The 15,726-nt window shown below is 39.7% G+C and overlaps 1 long non-coding RNA gene across 1 annotated transcript; it reads right to left on the bottom strand.

Annotated features, from left to right (window-relative positions):
* Window positions 1-396: 396 nt before the first annotated feature.
* Window positions 397-9,628, bottom strand: LOC119872869. The gene is made up of 3 exons (XR_005363403.1): window positions 9,452-9,628; window positions 7,780-7,892; window positions 397-409 (listed from the first exon to the last, which is right to left on the bottom strand). It is a non-coding gene; the product is annotated as an uncharacterized LOC119872869 (long non-coding RNA).
* Between the last annotated feature and the right edge of the window lie 6,098 nt (window positions 9,629-15,726).

Raw genomic sequence — 15,726 nt, 5'->3', positions numbered from 1 at the left:
TACAGAATATTTCCATTACCCCAAAAAGTTCTCTGGGTCATTTTTCCATTAGTGATCTCAGTCCACAGCTCTAGGAGACTCCCAATCAACTATCTGTCACCATAGATTAGATTTGTTCTTCTAGTGTTCATATAAATTAAATCATACCTATGTATTCTTTTATGTTGACTTCTTTCATTCAGCCTAGTGTTTTCGAGTTTCGCCCACATTGTTGCAGGTATAAGCAGTTCATTCCTCTTGATTACAGAGTAGTATTCCATTGTATGGAGTGGAACATAAAACACCACAGTTTACCCATTCACCTGCTGGTAGACATTTGGATTGTTTCCAATTTGGGGCTACTGTGAATAGAGCTGCTATGTACATGTCTTCCTGTGGACATATGTCTTCATTTCCCTTGAATAAATATCTAGGAATAAAGTTATTAGATCAGAAAGTAGGTATATGTTTAAATGTATTTATTTTATTTTTAAAAATAATTTTTTAAAGATTTTATTTATTTATTTAAAAAGATTTTATTTATTTATTCATGAGAGACACAGAGAGAGGCAGAGACATAGGCAGAGGAAGAAGCAGGCTCCCTGCAGAGAGCCTGATGTGGGACTCGATCCTAGGACCCCAGGATCATGACCTGAGCCACTTAGGTGCCCCTAAAAGATTTTATTTATTTGTTTGGGAGTGAGAGAAAGCACAGAGGGAAAAAAGCAGACTTACCATCGAGCAGGGAGCCCAACGCAGGGCTGGATCTCAGGACATCGGGATAATGAGCCCAAGGCAGAAGCTTAACTGACTGAGCCACCCAGGCACTACCAAATTTATGTATTTTAAATTTATATATTAAATTTATATTTTAAAAAGTAACTTTTTCAAAGTATTGGTACTGTCTTGTAGTTCCACAGTAGTGTATGATTGTTCTGGTTCTTCCACACACTCATGAACACTTTGTATAGTCAGTCTTTTTTATTTTAGCCATTCGATTGTGTCATTACATATACTATTTTTTAAATTTAACATTCTATTGTGAGCATTACCCATAATATTAAATATTCTTTGTAAATGTCACCCTGTGGTTGTATTGTATATCACTGTATGGGTGAATCATACTTCAGATAAGTGATTCCCTATTGATGAACTGTTAGGTTGTAGTGTTCTCCGTAAATAATGCTGACATCTTTGTCAGAGTAAGGGGTGATTTCCTCAGAATAAATTACCTAAGTAATTCTTTCTTATGGTAGAAAAATTAGAAAAGTACAAATAAGCAAAAGGAACAAAGCTGTCTATAATTTTACTACTTTGAGATGGCTAAACCACATCTCAAAATAAGGTCAACTTTTAAAAAAGTTATCTTCATTCCAAGAAATTAAAAAGAATCATAGTGGAGAAAAAAACCTTTTTTAAAGACTCTTGTTACCTATTAGCAAGAGCTCATTTCTGACGTTTTGGCAAGGAGAAGAAATTCTACTATTTTAGTCTGTCCAATGGGCAGCTTTGGGTGCTTCCAATGGAAGGGGTCCAAACCTTGAAAATAACCCCCTACAGATCTCAGGGTAGACTCTAGAGATGCTATCTCTAAAAATCTCAAATGGAGGGGTGTCTGTGTAAGTCAGTCGGTTGAGCGTCTGATTTTTTATTTCAGCTCAGGTCATGATCTGAAGATCATGGGATTGAGCTCTGCATAGGACTCTGCACTCAGTCCAGACTCTGCTTGAGATTCTCTCTCCCTATCCTTCTGCCCGTCTCACTCATACTCTCACTTTCTCCCTAAAATAAACAATAATTTAAAAGAAAATAAAAAATAAAAATTTCAAATGGAGCCCTAATCCTCTACAGAAAAGACTGAATATACAAAACTAGGAAGCAAAACAACAGGCTCTTTCTTTCAGCCACCCTCATGCCCTTCTGCCAAATATATGTATTCTACAAAGCATTCTCATAGAATCCTCCCATTTCTGGGCTTTGGAAAGAATGCACTGCTAGACACACCCTCTCTGGATCCAGGAAGGAACTTTCTAAAAGCTGGGTGGTATGTGTTAAAAGCAAAGAGAAGCTCTGAGTTGGACTGTGAGAACAGGTCTTGACAGGCCAATGTCTCAAAGCCCCAGGCTGGTGAGCACCTGAGGAAAACACACAGGTAGAAATCACCACTCTCAAGATGGTAAAGAAAGGAAGAGAAAAACAACTTTTTTTTTTTTTCATCTATAGGTCATAGTTAAAGGACCATATGCTCAGGCAACTCCTAAGCAGACAATTCAAGAAGCAACACTTAGCAATTGTGTGCCAAAGTTGCCTTGGCACTTATGTGCCAGACACTGGATTGGGTGCTTTATGTGCATTAGCCCTAATAGTTAATACTCACAGTGAACCCATGAGGTTAACCCAATGAGTATTATTACCCCAATTTTGTGGACAAGGAAATAGAGGCTCAGAGAGGTGAAGTAACTTGCTTGAGACCACACAGATCACATGTGTGACCTGAGGCTCTCTGACCAGATCCATATTACATGGGCCCACATAGTCCAGTCATTCCCAGTCTTCTCCCTCTCCCTGACACCAAGCAGCTCTCAGAACGGTGCCTGGTAATACTACCACGGCTCTGTTCATTATAGTCACACCTGCATCTACAGTTGGTCACACTGGTACTTTGGAAAGTATATATGCCAGGAGGTAAGAAAGAGGAGTGATTCTCCTGGGGCACCTTGGCGAGGAGACAGCATTGTGTAGAGCAAAGTGTACTGGCCTGGGGATTAGCAGGGTTGAGTCCTAGTGTGAGATCTGCCATCAATAGCCTAACAACCATGGGTAAGTATCTGACCTCTCTGGGTCTCTGTTGGTTCCTCTGTATGAGCACTGACACGCCTCCAGCATCCTTTTTCCCATTTGCTTCTCAGGCCTCCCTCAGGGCTCCCCATGGAGACTAAGACTGTGTACTTCAGTATGAGGCCTCTGGAGCCACTCAGCTACTCAAGCCAACAGGCTGGACAGAATCCCAGCTCTGTCACTTGCTGGTTGTGGGACCTTAAGAATTTATTAACACGCTGTGCCTCAGTCTCTCCGCTGCAGAACGGACCTACCTCATGGGGTTGCTGTAAGGTTTAAAGAGATAATGCCTGAGACAGAGTAAGCAGTTTGGGCATGTTATGATTACTATTAGTGACATGTAATCTACATATTATCCCCATATCTCAGTTGGTTTTTCTTCTTGTCTAAACCCTATTCGTCAGCTCCTCTGATGAAGGAGTGAACTTCACACAGTCCTCTGGTTCTCTTCAGAAGGTTGCAACAGGGCAGGACACATGCTTGGTGCTGTCATTTAAAGGTGTTTAAACTCAGTGCCAGTAAGACTGCTGACTCTTGCTTTTTGGGGAGAGGGCATTGGTCACTGCACAATGATTGTATCATGAGCAAGATGCTCCCTTAGAAAGAAACAACACTAGTCTGGTGTCTGGAGTCAAATTCCATTGGGGAATGTGTTCATTTGTGATCTGAAATCAGGGCAGAGCCAGGAATACAAAAAGAGGGGAAGGCATTCTATAGACATTACCCATCTGCTTCTCATTTTAAAGACTGATGAGATCATGGTGTCCTCGCTCCTGTATTTTAATAAAATTGTCCCAATGGCACATTGCCTTAAAACCTGCAGGCAAATCATACTAATTCAGACAAGGTGGACTTTGTGAAATGTCAGCACTTTAGACTATTTCATTCAATTCAAAATATTTTCTAATTTCCCTTGTGATTTCTTCTTTGACCCATGGAATATGTAAAAGTGTGTTGGTTCTAGATATTAAAGGATTTTCCAGATATCTTTCTTTTATTGACTTTTAATTTAATTCCATTGTGGTTAGAAAACATACTTTGATTTCAATTCTTTTAAATTTGCTAAGGTTTGTTTTATGGTCCAGGGTATAGTGGGGCACAATTTGTGTGTACTTGAGAAGACTGGGTATCTACTGTCAGGTGGAATGTCCTATAAATGTTAATTAGGTCATGTTGGTTAATAGTGCTGTTCAGGTCTTCTCTCTCCTTAGTCTTCTACCATCTGCTTTATCTACTTGCTCCATCTTGTTACTGAGAGAAGAGTGTTGAAATCTCTAACTACAATTATGAACTTCTCCATTTATTCTTCCAGCTCTATCAGTTTTTACTCAGATATTTTGAAGCTTTGTTATTTGGTACATATATATTTAGAATTATTATATATTTTTTTAAGATTTTATTTATTTATTCATGAGAGACACACAGAGAGAGAGAGAGAGAGGCAGAGACACAGGCAGAGGGAGAGGCAGGCTCCATGGAGGGAGCCCAATGTGGGACTCGATCCCGGGTCTCCAGGATCACACCCAGAGCCAAAGGCAGACACTCAACCACTGAGCTACTCAGGCATCCAAAATGATTATATCTTCTTGATAAAATTGTTCTCTTATCATTATATAATTAACCTCTTTATTGATGGTGATATGCCTTGTTTTCCAAGTCCATTTGAGCTTTCTTTTGATTTACTGTTAGCATGACATATCCTTCTCTATCTTTCTACTTTCAATTTATTTGTGTCTTTATATTTCAAGTGTGTTTCTTATGGGTAGCATACAGCTGGGTCTAGCCTTTTTGTTCAATTCGATAATCTCTCCCTTTTATTAGAGGTGGTTTAGACTATTTACATTTAATGTAGTTATCCGTATGTTGGATTTAAATATCTCATTGCTAGCTGTTTTCCATTTGTCACATCTTTTCTTTGTTTCTTTTTTTCTCTTTTCCTGTCTTCTTTTGAATTTATTTGGTATTTTTTTATTATTCCATTTTACTTCCACTTAAATTTTATATTTATTTATTTTTAAGTAAATTCTACCCCCAATGTGGGGCTCAAACTCACTACCCCAAGATCAAAAGTCACATGCTACCAACTGAGCCAGCCAGGTGACCCCTCCACTTAAATATTTTAAATTGAAAGTGTTTCCAGACAGCGGTACCTGGGCAACTCATTTGGTTAAGGAGGTGACTCTTGATTTCAGCTCAGGTCATGATCTCCCAGCCATGGGAATGGAGACCCAAATGGACTCCACACTCAGCAAGAAGTCTGCTTTAGATTCTCTCTCTCCCTCTCCCTCTGACCCTCTTCCTATTCTCTCTCTCTAAAATAAATACATTTAAAAATCTTTTTAAAAATACATGAAAGTGTTTTCATACATACTGAAACCTTTCAATGTATTGGTTTTTTTTTTTTAATGTATTGTTAACTAGAGGTCCTTTTTATTTAACTAAAAGAGTGTGGACTTTGGAGTTAACCAAACCTTCATTTGTAACCTAGTTTCTCAGGCCCATATGACCTTTGTCAACTCAATATCTATAAGATTCAACTTCCCCATTTGTTGGTTTGGGTTTTTTTGTTTTTGCTTTATTTTTTTTCAGTTTTACTTATTTAAGTAATCTCTACACCCAACATGGGGCTCAAACTCATGACCCTGAGATCAAGAATCACAATGTTTGGGACACCTGGGTGGTTCAGTGGTTGAATGTCTGCCTTTGGCTCAGGGCGTGACCCCAGGGTCCAGGGATTGTTTTGCGCATCAGGCTCCCCTCGAAGAGCCTGCTTCTCCCTCTGCCTGTGTCTCTGCCTCTCTCTGTGTGTCTATCATGAATAAATAAATAAAATCTTAAAAAAAAAAAAAAGAGTCACAATGTTCTGACTGGCCAGCCAGGCATCTATCAACTTGTAAAATCTAAATAATCATTACTACTTTTCAGAGCACAATGAGAATCAAATGAAAAAATTAATTACAGTATCTAGCATAGGTCTAGAACATAACAAATAATTAGTGTTACTTGCCTTCATTTTATTTGTTTTCTTCACATAGCTCTGTTTCTTTTTTTTTTTTTTTCATAGCTCTGTTTCTAAAAGAAGTTTGAACACTATCAAGGAATCAAATACCTGGCCTATTTACTACCACCTCTGATCATCTTTCATGAGCCCAGAGCAGATATTGCTAGTCAACCACAGCTCTGTTTTGTTTTTAAGATTTATTTTTTATTTACATCAAAGAGAGAGGAAAAGTATGGGTGCAGTGGGGGGGGAGGGGCAGAGGAAGAGGGAGTGAGAATCTTAAGCAGACTCCATGCTGAGCATGGAGCCCAATGTGGGGCTTGATCTCACGACCCTGAGATCATGACCCTGGGATCATGACCTGAGCTGAAACCAAGAGTCGGATGCTTAACTGACTGTACCACCAAGGTGCCCCAAGCATAGCACTGTTTTAAATAAACTCAAATATAGCATCATGCCAACCAAATGGAGATGGATCAAACTATGAAACCCATCTGCCAACAAGGGCTAATACAACCCTACTGAAAGTCTTTTTAATACATTTATTATTGTAATTGGGTTAAATCCCCCTTTTCTCTAACAACTTTTTACCTTGTTCATTTAATCAAACCCTTCACTAAAGGTATTGCAAAGGAAAACTTCTATTTGTTCAGCTCCAGTGATCCCAAATGCTGAATCAATGAGGTTTTTATTTGGCATCTGTGAAACCAGACACCAAAGCAGAGTACAGGGTGAAAGTAGAGTCGTTGGCCAGGGGTCAGGGGCAGGACCGCAGGGCCAGCTCATCGCCTCTCATTTTAGAGCCTGACACAAGCATGTGATGAGGGCCTGGCATCTCATGATGGGCACCAACTATTCCTTCTGGGACCTCGGGTGTCACTTAGCTATGGATAGACAAAGGATGATCTGTCATTTGCTTTGAAAAAAGACTTGACCTCGTACCATAGCAAAGCACTGAACACTTCTTGTCCAGCTGCCTCTTCCCTGCCCGGCCTTGAAAATAAAGACTTCCTGTTAGTGGTGCTGGGCCACATTGGCCATGTCCAGAGACGAGCTGGTGCTTAGGAACATATATGCAGCCTTGTCTCCTCAGGATCTGAGCTTGCTGGGTGGGGACTGGCCTGGTAGTGGCACCCAGGCCACCCTCCTTGTAACCCTAGGAGGGACTGATTTATAACAGTGCTGGCTTCTTATTATTTAGGAAAACATCAGTGAAAAAACAACCCTGCTATCTGAAAGAGGCCCCCTAACCTACTCTTGGCCTGGATCTGCAGGGACACCCCATCCTCTCTTCTTACTATTTCTCCCTATCGGTCCTGTCATGGAAAACTTCGTAATGACATGGGCAGGGGGCTTCTTGAATATTCCCACCATACTTGTACCAATTTGGAGTATAGAAATAAGCTGAATGAATGCTTCCTTTTTTTTAAAAAAAAAAGACATGTGGCTCAAACTCACAACCCTGAGATCAATAGTCACATGCTCTACTGACTAAGCCAGTCAGGTGCCCTCAGAGCTGGGATTTGAACCCAGGCCTAAAACATAACTCTAAATCTAGTGCTTGTTCAACTCTTCCTGATATATAAAGAGGTGCATTCTTTCCTAAAACCACATTGATGAAATGTGGATTTTTTTTCTCTACTTGGAAGATGGAGTCCCTACAAGTTACATGAATTTCTCCCCAACACAGAGGGCAGGAGAGGAACTGGGAGAGGCCACCTCATCCATTCCCACCATTGGTCACTGATAGACTCCAGGGCAGGCTAGGGCTCTAGCAGAGGCAGGAAGCATCACTCAATGCTGTCAATCCCTGGAGTCAACAGTTTCTCTCCTCTCAGCATGCCTCCTCTTCTCCACACCACTGTGCTCCTCACTCTACATACTGAGTGCCAGTCCCTGGGCCTGACAGGAGCCGTCACTCCTAGATCTCCTTTCAGCTTCACCTCAAGAAATGCTCTCACCTCCACTTTCTTCAAAGTTCACTTCAGTGTCTGGGCTTCTGTGACCCTTGGTGATTCCCAGGCTATAATCATCAGTCAGGCTCTATGCTTCCATGGCAGCTGGCAGCTGGCACCTGAAATGTACCATGAAAATGAACTATTTAGGGGGCACCTGGGTGGCTCAGTCGGTTAAGTGTCTGTCTTCAGCTTGAGTCATGATCCCAGGGATGCAAGACAGAGCCCCAAGTTGGGCTCCCAATGCAGTGGGGAGCCTGCTTCTCCCTCTCCTCCCTGCTTGTGCTCTCTCTTGCTATCTCTCTCTCTCTCTCAAATAAATAAATAAATCCTTTAAAAATAAAATAAAATGTACTATTTTTGTTTCTTCCTTTTCTTGGTAGACCATGCAGTCTCTAAAGGCTAAGGGGACAAGTGTTATTAGTCTTTCTAAGGACCTAGCACAGGTCCCTAATAATGCCTATTTAACTAAATGGAATTTATTTTAATTGAATTGAACCAGCTCACTGACACAAAATTCAGGGAGGAATATATTTCATGATTTGTTATGAAGATTATTTGATTATTTCTCTGCAATATCAAAGGCTAAGGAGCAAATATTCTCATAAGTATGTCCAGGCTTGCAATTCTGATTGAATATGTGATTGAATATGTATATTGTGCATAAGGCAGACTCAGCTGAGTACACAAGATTTATAATTTTGTGTTATAAGAATGTGACAGAGGGGTGCCTAAGTGACTGATGTCTGACTCTTGATTTCGGCTCAGGTCATGATCTCAGAGTCATGGAATCTTGAGTCCTACATCAGGCTCTGCACTCAGCATGGAGTCAGTTTGGGATTCTTTCTCCCTCTGCCCCTCCCCTCACTCCCACTGTCTCAATCTCTCTCTCTCAAATAAATTAATTAAATCTTTAAGAAAAGAATGTGATAGAATGAGGCAATTTTGAAATTATGACTAAAATATTGTATGACATGTTTAGTGTAGACACCATGTGCTCTTCACAGAGTTGAATTAGCACTACAGATTTAATCATTAGTTTGAGATAGTATTTTATTTATTTTAAAGACTTTTATTTACTTATTTGAAAGAGAGAGAGAGAAGGGATCCCTGGGTGGCTCAGCGGTTTAGCGTCTGCCTTTGGTTCAGAGCATGATCCTGGAATCCCAGGATTGAGTCCCACATTGGGCTCTCTGCATGGGGCCTGCTTCTCCCTCTGCCTGTGTCTCTGCCTCTCTCTCTCTCTGTCTCTCTCTCTCTCTTTGTGTCTCTCACGAATAAATAAACAAAATCTCTAAAAAAGAGAAAGAGAGAAAATGAGTGGAGGGAGGGGCAAAGGGAGAGGGGAGAAGCAGACTTCCTGCTGAGCAGGGAGCCTGACACAGGAGGGCTCAATCCCAGGACCCAGAGATCATGACCTGAGCCAGGCAGATGCCCAACCAACTGAGCCACCCAGGTGTCCCGATATAGTCTTCTAAATGCTTAGGAATAGACTCAAGAATCACCTCCTGGAGCCTGTTCTGGAAGTTTTACCATCAATAGCCAATACTCACATTCTTTTCAGGGCTTTGCATACAACACTTCATACTATCCTCCCTACAACGTTATGAGGCAGACACTATGGACCTCCCCATTTCTCATATGGAAAACTGAAGCAGCATGAAAGGAAGTAACCTACCCAAAGCCTCACAGGGAGTAAGTGGTGGAGCTGAGGTCTGAACCCTGGGCAGTGTGGCTCAAGTCCATGCTCTGTACATTCCAGGTATTACACACCAGCACACTAATCGGCTTTGAGCAGACCCATCAAGAGATCTAGCTTAATCTGAATTATTACATATTTACCTCTTGACCTCCAGTTGTATCCTCTGTAGGAGAGAGAAAAATATATTCAACAGTCTCTTTATAATCACACCATGAATATCAGAAGAGAATTTTTAGGCTGTGTCTGAGTTTTATTTCTGATTTGTTTAAATAATTCCATTTAGTTTAAAATTTCTCCCAGAGATTTCCCCCTCACCCCCACCCTCTGCCATGTTAGTCACCCATGTTTTTTAGGGCACACTTGATTTCTTTTAGATAATTCTTCCCAAATTATGAAGATCCTAACTGGATAGGAGCATTGTCTAGCTAAGGCCTAACCAAGGCCATATGTGGGAAAGTATTCAGGAGTTTTGCTTATCGTTTCCTCATTAACATTCCAGCATCATGTTCTTTTGTTTTCCCAATAGTTTCCTTCTTGCAAACTATAGTTGTGACACAGTAGTTAACTGTGTTTGTAGTTGTGACACAGTTGCTAACTTTGAAAACTTTGTAACATTTTATTTTTTTTACTATAGGGCTGTGAGCCATTTTTCGTCTTGTATTTGTGATGTGGATCATTTTTTAAAAATTTGTCAAGGCCAGTCTAAAAGGGTCATATTGAGTTGAGTTCTCACTGTTGGGATGTTGGCAACTCCACCTAATTTGGTATCATCCACCAAAAGCAAGATACTTATTCTCAACTCTATCATGTGGGTCACTGAAGAAAGTATTTATATAAGCCTCTTTTCCCATAAATATACTTTTTTGGTTTCCAGATAGTCTGGGAGTGTTGAACTGAGTTCACATTTAATCTTTTCCAAGAACTGCAATGATTATCTCAGCGTTATGCTGACTTATGAAGAAACAATCAAAGCTCATTACCAAATCTGAAGAAATACTGGTGTTTGGCCACTACTCAGTTCCTGGAGGACAATCCAAGTTGAATTTATTCTAAATACAGGAGGGACAGCAATGTTCTTTGGAAGCAAAAGCTTGGCCTGGATATCTGGAACTTACTGAGAGGGCTCTGCCCCTCATCTTGCTTCTAGACTGGCATTCCTTTTAGTTATTGCTAAGCAGAGCAAATTTACAATCTGGTAGCAAGCCAGGGCAACTATGAACTAAAGAATTGGAAGTCTTTAAACACAAATTTTTATATTGTTTATTTTATATCTTGTGTCCTAGAAAGGAAAAGACAGACAATTTTTTTTTTTTTTTTATAAAAGGAAGTTTCATGGCTTCTCGTGTTCTCTCATATTTGTAGGGTGAACTGATGCATTGCCTATGCTAAAGAATCCCAGACCCGGCTGATAATCAGAACCACCTGGAAAGTTGGGAACTTTCATATGGTCAGCCCCTCCCTAGACTTCCTGAATCTTCATCTGGAGTTGGGTGTTAAGAAATGGAGGTAGGGCATCTCTATCTTTTGAAACCTCCCCAAATTAATTAAATTATTTATGGTTAAATCCATGCAATGGAACACCAAATAGCCATTTGAAAAGGGAGGACTACATATGCTAAAAAACTACATGTGATATGGAAAAATCTCACATTAGGCACACAGAATGCATAGTAAGTTCCCAATGAGATGAACTTATCATGAATATATATGTACACATGCATACAGACATCCACTTATATGTGTATACTATATACAATTAGGCGCTTCACCAGAGGCACCTGTCAATCAGAAAGAATGCCACAGAGCACCTGGGCCTAGTGTAACCCCTTGAGATGATTATAGGGGACAGGGTATGAGAGGAGGAAATCAGGGAGTCTGGGATCCCATGGGGGTAGAGGCAGTGTCTACCGACTCTCATGGAAGTATTTCAACATGTCTACACCAGATGAGGCTTAGTCCTGCATTTACATACTTAAAACAATTCTGGAAGTTTTCCTGAGAATCTGAGACTAGTGGCCTATCCATCAACACTGGTTGACTTACACAGACAGATAATTTACTGGGAGCTTATTGGGTAGAATTATCAGGAAAGCTTGGAAAACAGACAAGAATAAAGGTGAAGTAGACTAGCCACAACCACAGGCAAGGCCACACTGCTGAACCAGTCCAACATGCCCCCTGCCGCTGCCACCCCTCTTCACTGGAGGCTGTTGCTGTCATCCCTGCCGCTTGCAAACTTTGGAAGAGCACTTGGTACATCATCTCATGATTATTTAGATTCGAAAGGGTACACAGCTACTGTTGCTAATGCTGGTATAAATATTGGGGTGCATGTACCTCTTCAAATCTGTATTTTTATATCCGTTGGGTAAATACTTAGCAATACAATTGCTGGATCATGGGGTAATTCTATTTTTAACTTTTTGAGGAACCTCCATACTTTTTCCAGAGTAGCTGCACCAGTTTGCATTCCCAACAACAATTCTCCATATCCTCACCAATACTTGTTTCCCGTGTTGTTAATTTTAGCCATTCTGACAGGCGTGAGATGATATCTCATTGTAGTTTTGATGTGTATTTCACTGGTGATAAGTGATGTTGAACATCTATTCATATCTTCTGCCCATTTCTCAACTGGATTATTTGTTTTTTGGGTGTAGAGTTTGATAAATTCTTTATAGATTTTGGATACTAGCCTTTTATCAGATATGTTATTTGCAAATATCTTCTCCCATTCCACAGATGGCATTTTAGTTTTGTTGATTGTTTCCTTTGCTGTGCAGATTTCTATCTTGATGAAGTCCTAATAGATCATTTTGGCTTCTGTTTCCCTTGCCTCTGGCAACATGTCTAATAAGAAATTGCTACAGCTGAGGTCAAAGAGGTTTCTACATGTGTTGTCCTCTGGGATTTTGATAGATTCCTGTCTCACATTGAGGTGTTTCACCCATTTTGAATTTACTTTTGTGTATGGTGTAAAAAAGTGGTCCAGTTTCATTCTTCTGCATGTTGCTGTCCAGTTTTTCCAACATCATTTGTTGAAGAGACTGTCTTTTTCCACCAAATATTCTTTCCTGCTTTGTCAAAGATTAGTTGACCAGAGAGTTGTAGGTCCACTTCTGGGTTCTCTATTCTGTTCCATTGATCTGTGTGTCAGTTTTTGTGCCAGTACCATACTGTCTTGATGATCACAGCATTGTAATACAGTTTGAAGTCTGGGATTGTGATGTTTCTAGATTTGATTTTTCTTTTTCAGCATTGCTTTGGCTATTCAGGGTCTTTTGTGGTTCAATAGAAATTTTAGAATTACTTGTCCTAGCTCCGTGAAAAATGCTGGTGGCATTTTGATAGGGATTACATTAAATGTGTAGATTGCTTTGGGTAGTGTAGACGTTTTTACAATGTTTATTCTTCCAAACCATGAGCATGGAATGTTTTTGTGTCCTCTTCAATTCTTTGTGTTCTCTTCAATTTTTTTCATAAATGTTCTATAGTTTTCAGAATACAGATCTTTTACCTCTTTGGTTAGGTTTATTACTAGGTATCGTATATTTTTTGAAGCAATTGTAAATGGGATCAATTCCTTGATTTATTTTTTTGCTGCTTCATTGTTGGTATGTAGAAATGCAACAGATTTCTGTACATTAATTTTATATCTTGTAACTTTGCTGAATTCATGTATTAGTTCTAGCATATTTTTTTTTTTTGTGGAGTCTTTTGGGTATTCTACATAGAGTATCATGTTGTCTATAAGTTGTGAAAGTTTGACTTCTTCCTTGCTGATTTGGATGCCTTTTATTTTTTTGTTGTTGTTGTCTGATTGCTGAGGCTGACTTCCGATACTATGTTAAATAGTAATGGTGAGAGTGGACACCTCTGTCTTTTTCTTGGCCATAAAGGAGAAGCTCTCGGTTGTTCCCCATTGAAGATGATACTAGCTGTGGGTGTTTCATATATGGCCTTTATGATGTTGAGGTATGTTCCATCTATACATACTTTGTTGAGGGTTTTCATCAAGAATAGGTGCTTTATTTTGTCAAATGCTTTCTCTGCATCTATTAAGAAGAATATATTGTTCTCATCTTTTCTTTTATCAATACTGTGTATCACATTGATTGATTTGCCAATATTGAAACACCTCTGCAGCTCAGGAATAAGTACCATTTTATTATGGAGAATAATTATTTTATCTTTTATTTTTTTTAAAGATTTTATTTGTTTATTCATGAGAGACACGGAGAGAGAAGCAGAGACATAGGCAGAGGGAGAGGCAGGCTTCCTGCAAGGAGCCTGATGTGGGACTTGATCCCAGGACCCTGGGATCACGACCTGAGCCAAAGGCAGACACTCAACCACTGAGCCACCCTGGCGTCCAGAGAATAATTCTTTTAATGTACTGTTGGATTAGATTTGCTAGTATCTTCTTGAGAATTTTTGCATCTATATTCATCAGGGATATCGACCTGTTATTTCTCCTTTTTAGTGGGGTCTGGTTTTGAAATCAAGGTAATCCTGGCCTCGTAGAATGAGTTTGAAAGTTTTCCTTCTATTTCTACTTTTTGGAACAGTTTGAGAAGAGTAGATATTAACTCTTCTTTAAATGTCCGGTAGAATTCAGCTGGGAAGCCTTCTGGCCCTGGACTCTCGTTTGTTGGGAGATTTTAATTACTGATTCAATTTCCTTGCTGGTTTCGGGTCTGTCCAAATTTTCTATTTCTTCCTGTTTCAGTTTGGTAATGTATGTTTCTAGGAATCTGTCCATTTCTTCCAGATTGCCCAGTTAGTTGGCATACAATTTTCCATAATTCTCTCTTATAATTGTTTGTATTTCTGTGGTGTTGGATATGATCTTTTCTCTTTCATTCATGATTTTATTTATTTGAGTCCTCTCTCTTTTCTTTTTGATAAGTCTGCTAGGAGTTTATCAATTTTATTAATTCTTTCAAAGAACCAGCTCCTAGTTTTATTTATTTGTTCCACTGGGGTTTTTGTATTTGTTTGTTTCTGTATCATTTACTTCTGCTCTAATGTTTATTATTTCCCTTCTTCTGCTGGCTTTAGGCTTTATTTGCTGTTCCTTTTCTAGCTTGTTTAGGCGTAGGTTAAGCTATGTATTTGAGACTTTTCTTGCTTCTTGAGGTAGGCCTGTATTGCAATATCCTTTCCTCTTAGGACCACCTTTGCTGCATCCCAAAGGTTTTAGACTGCTTGTTTTCATTTTTATTTGCTTCCATGTATTTTTTAAAATTTCTTCTTTAATTTCCTGGTTAACCCATTCATTCTTCAAGGATATTCTTTAACTAGCATGTATTTGTGGTCTTTCCCGATTTTTTCTTGTGGTTGACTTCAAGTTTCAAAGTGTTGTGGTTATATGTGTCACTTTAGATCCTTGAAAATGAACAGGTACACACACTTTCCCATCCTTTATTCCTCCATTGATGGAAGATGTGGCTTCCACAGAGATGTATGGCTTGGGTTTCATGGTGGAGTCATTCTGTCTCCTTCTCTGAATTGAGCGTTCTTTCTAGCAGAGGTTCGTTTACCATGGTTTCATGAAGTGATTATCTTATTTTCAAGTGTTTTTTTTTTTTAATTTATTTATGATAGTCACAGAGAGAGATAGAGAGAGAGAGAGAGAGAGAGAGAGGCAGAGACACAGGCAGAGGGAGAAGCAGGCTCCATGCACCGGGAGCCCGACGTGGGATTCGATCCCGGGTCTCCAGGATCGCGCCCTGGGCCAAAGGCAGGCGCCAAACCGCTGTGCCACCCAGGGATCCCTATTTTCAAGTGTTATGTCAAGATTGAAGTAGGTCTTGGGGTCAACTGTACTTCCATTTCTGTTAGAACTTTTGTTTTGATTGCCTACCCACTTGAGAGAATGCCCAACCACATCTCTGAGCCTTTCCTAAGCAAGCAACTTGAAAAAAACATGGTTACTATAGTCCAGGATCTGGGAGAGAAGAGCAAAAAAAAAAATAATAATAATAAACTACATCTTAAAAATTGTAGTGGTTTTTGTGTAAAAGCCAAGAGTTGAGAACATATACCAGAATTCAGGTTCCACTTGACCTGCAAACAAACTATGTAACTCTTCTAAATTTCATCTGCTTTTTTCCAGGCCACAAGAGTATTCAGAGACTGGGAAGCTGTGAAGATGAGGGGTAATAGCATGCTAATAACAATCACAAGACAAAGAAGAAAGTAGATCATCTTTGTTTTTTGATGATTATGTACCATTCATCCACAGAAAA

Source organism: Canis lupus, chromosome 8 (assembly GCF_011100685.1).
Source record: "Canis lupus familiaris isolate Mischka breed German Shepherd chromosome 8, alternate assembly UU_Cfam_GSD_1.0, whole genome shotgun sequence".
NCBI lineage: Eukaryota > Metazoa > Chordata > Mammalia > Carnivora > Canidae > Canis > Canis lupus.
Note: the sequence above shows the minus strand (reverse complement) of the source record. Positions and strands in the feature narration are given on the sequence as shown.